The sequence below is a fragment of the Salvelinus sp. IW2-2015 genome, linkage group LG28 (genome assembly GCF_002910315.2).
Source record: "Salvelinus sp. IW2-2015 linkage group LG28, ASM291031v2, whole genome shotgun sequence".
In the NCBI taxonomy this organism is placed as follows: domain Eukaryota; kingdom Metazoa; phylum Chordata; class Actinopteri; order Salmoniformes; family Salmonidae; genus Salvelinus; species Salvelinus sp. IW2-2015.
This window is the reverse complement of record NC_036868.1, coordinates 21551742-21560198: the sequence shown is the minus strand read 5'-3', so window position 1 is coordinate 21560198 and position 8457 is coordinate 21551742. Positions and strand designations below refer to the sequence as shown.

Genomic DNA, 8457 nt, shown 5'->3' with positions numbered 1-8457 from the left:
TATCCTGCGACCCTGACCATCACAGAAAGTAATCTGGCATACGCCGACACAGCTATGCCTGTCAACACACATTCCATGCCTGTCCAGCACACTCCCTGTAAGCCTCCTGCGTAGGGCAGGCCAAAAAAGGCTCAGGCTAGTGTATCATAACGCCCCGATAAAGGGCCATCCTTGTCTAATGCACCTGTCTCACCCGACTGGGCCTACTGAGCCCCCTCCAACCTTCGACCCATACATACACGCCAAGCATACAACATCTTCACACAAGCCAAAGAACCTTTCCCATACCCAAAACAGACATCACATTAACAGATACTCAGGTCACTCTATCAAAACGCTTCTCATTGGTCATAAAGAGACATCCCACAGTCACATAGAAACTCTTGGACAAATCCCACATGTCCCGGATTAAGAAACAAAGTTGTCCCGTGATTGAGGCGTCTTGGTACACAATATGTCTTGGTCCTTGTGTACTATAAGTCCCAATGGGACTTCAGTCTGTTAGCGAGGACTTTGGCAAATATTCTTGTAGTCCGCACAGAGCAATTGCCATAGGCCTCCAGTTTCTTAAGTTCACCAAGTCCCCTTTTTGGGCAGGAGAGTGAGAAGCCGCCCGCGCAGCTCATCGGCAACTCCTACCCCGACGTCCAATCCAATTATCCCCCGAATCTTTTATAAAACTCCACTGGGAGGTCCCGATCGGGGGGAATCTGGGTTACGGCCTCTGCAGTTCATGGGACAACAGGGGAATCCCTTTCATCCTTCTGTGCCAGAGAGAAACTTTAGGGAGTTCTGCAAGATAAAACCTGAGACACATAGGGATCATACAGTTTGCCTATACAACTCAGTATAAAACTCCACAGTCCGCTCACACATCTCCCCCACCACAAGAAGGTCACCTGCCCATCCGACAGCTGCAAACAAAGAAGAAGCGAGCTGGAGCATCCATCTCCTTAACTTCTTTGTGATTAGGGGGCAGCATTTTACTTTTGGATGAATTGCGTGCCCATATGAACTGCCTCCTACTCTTTCCCAGATGCTAATATATGCATTTATTATTACTATTGGATATAAAACACTCTGAAGTTTCTGAAAACTTTTGAATGATGTATGTGAGTATAACAGAACTCATATGGCAGGCAAAAACCTGAGAAAAAATCCAAACAGGAAGTGAGAATTCTGAGACTGGTCAATGTTCAACTCATCGCCTATCCATTCCATGTAAGATATGGATCTGTTTGCACTTCCTACGCCTTCCACTAGATGTCAACAGTCTGTAGAACGTGGAATGGAGCCTCTAGTGTGATGTGGGGCCGGATGGGAGGTGTTTCAGTCATTGGTCTGGCAGAATGCCAGTTCCTGGTCACGCGCGTTCCAAACGATATCGGTCTTGCTTTCCATAACTTCTAGAGACACAAAGGAATTCTCCGGTTGGAACGTTATTGGATAGTTATGATAACAACATCCTGAAGATTGATTCCCTACTTAGTTTGACCAGTTTATTCGACTGTTATATAACTTTTTGAAGTTTTCGTCGAGTTCGCCTGCGTCTGCGCGAGCGTTTGGACATGTGCACTAAACATGCTAGCAAAAGTAGCTACTTAGACATAAGTAATGGACATTATCGAACAAAACAACAATTTATTCTGGAACTAGGATTCCTGGGAGTGTATTCTGATGAAGATGATCAAAGGTAAGGGAATATGTATGATGTAATTTCGTATTTCTGTTGACTCCAACATGGCGGAGAAATGTTGTTATTTTTGAGCACCGTCTCAGATTATTGCATGGTGTGCTTTTTACGTAAAGTTTTTTTGAAATCTGACACAGCGGTTGCATTAAGAACAAGTGTATCTTTAATTCTATGTAAAACATGTATCTTTCATCAAAGTTTATGTGAGTATTTCTGTTATTTGACGAGGCTCTCTGCAATTTTCCGGATATTTTGGAGGCATTTCTGAATATGGCGCCAATGTAAACCGAGATTTGTGGATATAAATATGCACATTATCGAACAAAACATAAATGTATTGTGTAACATTATGTCCTATGAGTGTCATCTGATGAAGATCACAAAGGTTAGTGATTCATTTTATCTCTATTCTGCTTTTTGTGACTACTATCTTTTGCTGGGAAATGGCTGTGTTTTTCTGTACTGAGCTAACATAATCGTTTGGTGTTGTTTCGCCGTAAATCCTTTTTGAAATCAGACACGTTGGCTGGATTCACAACATGTGTAGCTTTAATTTGGTGTCTTCATGTGTGATTTCATGAAAGATTGATTTTGAGTAATATATTTGAATTTGGCGCGCTACATTTTTTCTGGCTTTTGGCCAAGTGGACGCTACCACGTTGTGAATCCAGCCAACATGTCTGATTTCAAAAAGGATTTACGGCGAAAGCACACCACATGATTATGTTAGCTCAGTACATAGCCACAGAAAAACAGCCATTTTGCCAGACCAATGACTGAAACACCTCCCATCCGGCTCAACATCATAGTAGAGGCTTCATTCCACGTTCTACAGACTGTTGACATCTAGTGGAAGGCGTAGGAAGTGCAAACAGATCCATATCTTACAGGGAATTGAATAGGAGATGAGTTGAACATTGACCAGTCTCAGAATTCTCACTTCCTGTTTGGATTTTTTCTCAGGTTTTTGCCTGCCATATGAGTTCTGTTATACTCACAGACATAATTCAAACAGTTTTAGAAACTTCTGAGTGTTTTATATCCAATAGTAATAATAATATGCATATATTAGCATCTGGGACAGAGTAGGAGGCAGTTCACTATGGGCACGCAATTCATCCAAAAGTGAAAATGCTGCCCCCTATCACAAAGAAGTTAATGATGTCCCTTACCCCCCACTGAGCCTGATAGAGGCTCCTCCCCATTTCTATCTTTCATAAAATCCATCGTACAGCTCCAGTCGTACAGCTACAGAGTTCCTGTCTAAGACACCCAAACAGAAGCCCCCTTTCTCTCGCTGTGTTAGGCGCATGCACATTTATAAGGACCAAACCCCTGATGTTAATTTCTGATTTTACTACAAGCAGTCTACCCCTGCACACCTCCTTTGAGAAGCACATTTTTACGGCCACTTTTACAGCAAGGTGCAACAACAACAAAAAAGRACTGCCACCCCTGCACTAACATTTGTTCCATGGCTCAGCACACTTGCCCTTTTCCACCAGAGCCCCCAATCGACTTCATTCACCACATCACTAAACAACACCTGTACTTTTCTTTGTTTTACATATTCACCCAACACACTCCTCTTTCCCACATCTCTGGCGCCATTTATAATGAGCGAGCCTACCCGAAGAGTCTCCATAAAAAGTGGGAGAAAAGCCAGCAAAGAAAGAGACCAATAGCAAAGCTCAAAAAGCCCCAGTGCCAGAAAAAAACKATTMATCTAAACAGCATCTGAAGGTAGACCCTTACGCACGGTTCTGACCCACTTCCTCAACCTAAACCATTTCCTGGGAGAGARGACACCATGCCCCTCATTTTTCATAGCGTGGTGTACTGATTTTACAAACGGCTTGACACCCTCCTCAACCGCCCGTAGTCACTTGCCCTTCCCCACTATACTCTCCTCATCCAATAGCATAAGCTGACTAGGCCCAGCCTCATCTACACCACCATCCATAGCATGACTAGACCCAGCCTCATCTACACCACCATCTATAGCATAACTAGACCCAGCCTCATCTACACCACCATCTATAGCATGACTAGACCCAGCCTCATCTACACCACCATCTATAGCATGACTAGACCCAGCCTCATCTACACCACCATCCATAGCATGACTAGACCCAGCCTCATCTACACCACCATCAATAGCATGACTAGACCCAGCCTCATCTACACCACCATCCATAGCATGACTAGACCCAGCCTCATCTACACCACCATCCATAACATGACTAGACCCAGCCTCATCTACACCACCATCCATAGCATGACTAGACCCAGCCTCATCTACACCCCCATCTATAGCATGACTAGACCCAGCCTCATCTACACCACCATCCATAGCATTACTAGACCCAGCCTCATCTACACCACCATCAGGGAGGGAGCAGAGAGGGAGGGATGGCAGGATGGGGAGGAGGGTCGTAGGACAGAATGGAGTGGGCAAATGTTATCGGTTATTTTACCGTTATTATTTTCTTCTCAAATTCGAGGGAATGTCAAATTACACACAGCACCATGTCATGTACATAGTGCCTTATAGGGAGTGAGATAAGCCTATAACTAGCAGAAGCATGTCGCATGGATGAGGTGAGAAGTACACAAAGCACTTGGAGAGGAGAGGTGTGATGGAGGGGCGTTTCCCTCGAAGGCCGTACGAGAGGGGGAGGTGGAGGAGGGAGCGCGCAGTCATCGGGACTTATGTAGGGCAGATGGAGACACGAAATGGAGGTTAGAAGGATGAGTCGGTTGATTGTTTCCTTGTAGAGACGTAGGTATGACACGTTAAATGTGTAAGATATTGGTCCTAGAGAAAAAGCATAATATGGGCAGAGCGGATCATTTACCTAGATGATGTGGTCGGTGGCAGCGGTTCGAGGGGTATGTTGGCCTAGCGAGAGTGTGGAGAAGGACGATGCGATTGGGACAAAGGATGGAATTTTTTGGCAAGGAGAAATAAGAAGGTAGTAGAACTCTGTGGGTAAGTAGCATTTGACAAAACAGAAGTCTCAAACAATACAAATGAAATAACAGTTACTAATGTTATTTTGTGTTTTATCTGACAAAATCGAAGTAAGCATAAAGTAATGCCATTACGGGGTGGCAACTACAACGAACATTTTAACGGCAGGGTGTCTTTTCATACAGTTTCCTGAGTAGTGTTATATTAACAGGAATACTCCAATAGGGGATTGGTTATGCAAAAGGGGTCCATATCTCTTAAACAATTTTCAATTTGAAACATTGTTTCAACATACTCTCTATGAGTTAGGGCATTATACTTTGTCCAGAGGGTACTGGATTAACATGTATGTGTAGGTACATGGTGTGGTGTTTTCTTAAAAAGAGTTGTAATTGCCTGTCTAGTACGGAAGGGAAGGTTATTAGGGTAGTTAGTAACATATTGTGTTCATAAAGAAAAATACAGTTAATTGTGAGTTCAAGAACTGGACATATCATGTCCCAAATACTTCAGGCACTCTCTGGGGGTTGACACCACCTTGACCAGAAAAACACCACACACGGCACACATTGCACACAGCACCATAAAAGTACCGTAATTAGTAAGCCAAAGAAGGTCACTTATACAGACACGGCACTCTGAAAAAAATCCATAAATTCTTGATATAATCATAAATCATACATCTTAGCAAGCATTATTATGGGATTATCTGTGCATACTGTCATATGTTTCTTTTGTTTTCTGAACGCCAGAGAATCAAGTCAGTTGGCTTTTAAGCACAACAAGACAGTTTTTCATTGTGCCCCTTGGCTTCTGCAGGTAAAATATTCATCAGCTTTTAAACATGCCCAACTGATTATCTGTATGTATGTATGTACAGTTGAAAGTTGGAAAGTGTACATACAACCTTAGCCAAATACATAAACCCCATACATAGAACCCGAACCTTTAAAAAACACACACATCCAAAAAAACAACACACACCGAACAAACATACACAGGACACACACAAACACTCATGGCCCAACACACTCTTTGTGGTGTGGTGGAGTTGGTCGTTGCTTTCTGGGGTGATTATTAAGGTGGGGTGTTAATGGTGGAAATCTGAGCTTATGATATCCATGACTTACATGAGATGGGAGAGCTGAAGGATTGGGAACACACACGCAACAAGCACGCACTATGCAAAGCACACACATAGAGTAGGTTCAAATAATGTTACTTCAAGCATTTGAATGAGCCTGGAGTGGTCAGATGTTGGGATTTACAACGTTCAGTGAGTTTTCGCCGACTAATTCTTGAGATTTAAACTTCTCTAGGGATTAACAATTTACCCAACTGTTGTATAAGAGATGCAGGTATGTAATGATCACACACCTAGGCCAATGATCACTCTCTTAAGAGACATGATAGCAATTGCCACAGAACAAAGTCATCCCATATCTCGTAATAGAGGACACAGAATATTTATTTTCAGATTTTTATTTTTACATCACATATACCACCAGTGGGCCTCAGCAGATAGAGTCCTCTACATAACACTCAATCAGTAATTGTTGGCTCGTATTGCCTTTCTAATTGTTTACAACTCTGGGCTCAAACGTTCAATAGCCTTACACACGCCCACAAGCTTCCCACAATCATATGTTCTGGGTTGACATTTTCTGGCCTCTTACTTCTTCCCCTGACAGAGGTGGTCGTAACTGAGCTCAGGTTTGCTAGCCTCCCTCTGCTCCCGGCATCCCCCCACACCGCTTTTTTTCAGTTCTGCCGCCCCACCCAATCTTATCTATACGGATTGACGGTCAGGGGCTTTGTGATGGTCCCTCTTTTCCATTCCCTTCCCCCCCACACTACACTTGAAACACACTTAGTTTGTCCTCTTAAGCCCACCAATTAGTCATGCCGCGGCACAAGACCTTTGGAGTGGGTGTGTCTTTCCAAGGGTCATATGTTTCGGGCCATATAACCCCCTCTTGGAAGACCGCCCAAATTTGATCGACCCACAAAGCTTCTAACTGTCACTGACTGCTCATCATTTTGAGGAGATATTGCTGTTCAATAACTTATCCATCCAGGTAAATTTGTCCATAACCAAGATGACGGGAGGGATAAGTCACTACCACCATAGGCTGTCTTTTTTTGTAGGAATAGGTATGCACAGCCACAAAGATAGGCCTGGAATCAGACAGCTGGGTTTGGAGTGCCTGTAAGACAGCTAGTGAAGTTGAGTCGGCGATCCCCCTGCCGCACAACCACTAGATAGGCCTGTCCACGGTCTTGTGTCACCACCACCACCACACTGGGGATGGTCAACAGGCCAGGGCGGGCTGGTGGACCGTGCTATAACCACGGGTTTGTCCGGCATAATGAGGTGCTGCATCTGTTACATCAAAGCCCCGGCTGAGGGCACGTTGTGCCCAGCCTCTCACGGCCTTTATAGTCCACGCTCAGGGAGGAGGAACAAGGTACATAGCTCGACTCGCAGGCTCAGTTGTGTATTTTGGGTAGCTCTCAGAATGTGTCTGTACAAACAGTCTGCTCAACTTTGTCATTTTCGCGCTGTTCTATAGGTGTTTGTACACAGGCACTAACCAGTGCAGACAAGAGAGCCCAGCAGTCAGTTTATATCTACCACAAATAGTGTCATGGTGGTAGTTCCTCATTTGTCAGTGAGGTGGTTGAGCCTGATACGGTGCTACAGTCTGTTCTGTACCACCAGCGAGCATTCTATTGTTAATAGGAATAGTTTATTTAGCAGACGCTTTTATCCAAATACAATTTTTACAGGGTGGTGTCCCGGGAGTCAAACCCACTACCTCTAGGACACACACATGTTGAGCTACTGATCATGTAGTGCTAAGTTAGGTAATGGTCACTCACTTTATGTCTGTGAGTTGCTGGGTCTCCCTGTTTCGACTCCTTCGACTAGGGTGGTGAGTTGTGAATCTACTCTGTTTATTATGGATGATCAAATACCGGAAAGGCTGTACGGTTTGGTAAGTTTGCTATCGGTTTTCCGTGTCGGCAGGCTTTCAGGCAGATGCCATTAGCATGTTGTTTCGTTCCGGAGGCAAGACTTCTTGTTCTGAATTAAAATGAGTAACAGTTAAATGTGTATTTTAAAGTCGATCTCGGTTAGGGGCTCTACGCAGGGTTTGCTTCACCATCAGATAGATGTACGGTGCTTTGAGTGGGGGGATTTGGGGAATAAGAGCTTTGCATGCCACAAGGCCACAGACAAGGTGAGGATACCAGTGGGGGAAATTCGAGGTCAACGTGCAGGGTGCATGAGACATAGGTAGCAGAGGCTGGGTCTAGTCATGCTATAGATGGGGGTGTAGGAGGCTGGGTCTAGTCATGCATAGATGTGGTGTAGATGAGGCTGGGTCTAGTCATGCTATAGATGGTGGGGTAGGAGGCTGGGTCTAGTCATGCAATAGATGGTGGTGTAGATGAGGCTGGGTCTAGTCATGCTATAGATGGTGGTGTAGATGAGGCTGGGTCTAGTATGCTATAGATGGTGGTGTAGATGAGGCTGGGTCTAGTATGCTATAGATGGTGGTGTAGATGAGGCTGGTCTAGTCATGCTATATGATGGTGGTGTAGATGAGGCTGGGTCTAGTCATGCTATAGATGGTGGTGTAGATGAGGCTGGGTCTAGTATGCTATAGATGGTGGTGTAGATGAGGCTGGGTCTAGTATGCTATAGATGGTGGTGTAGATGAGGCTGGGTCTAGTCATGCTATAGATGGTGGTGTAGATGAGGCTGGGTCTAGTTATGCTATAA

At 44.5% G+C, this 8457-nt stretch overlaps 1 pseudogene; it reads left to right on the top strand.

Moving 5' to 3' along the window:
* LOC111954124 (gephyrin-like) overlaps positions 1-8457 on the top strand; it is a 151094-nt pseudogene that overhangs the window by 125667 nt on the left and 16970 nt on the right.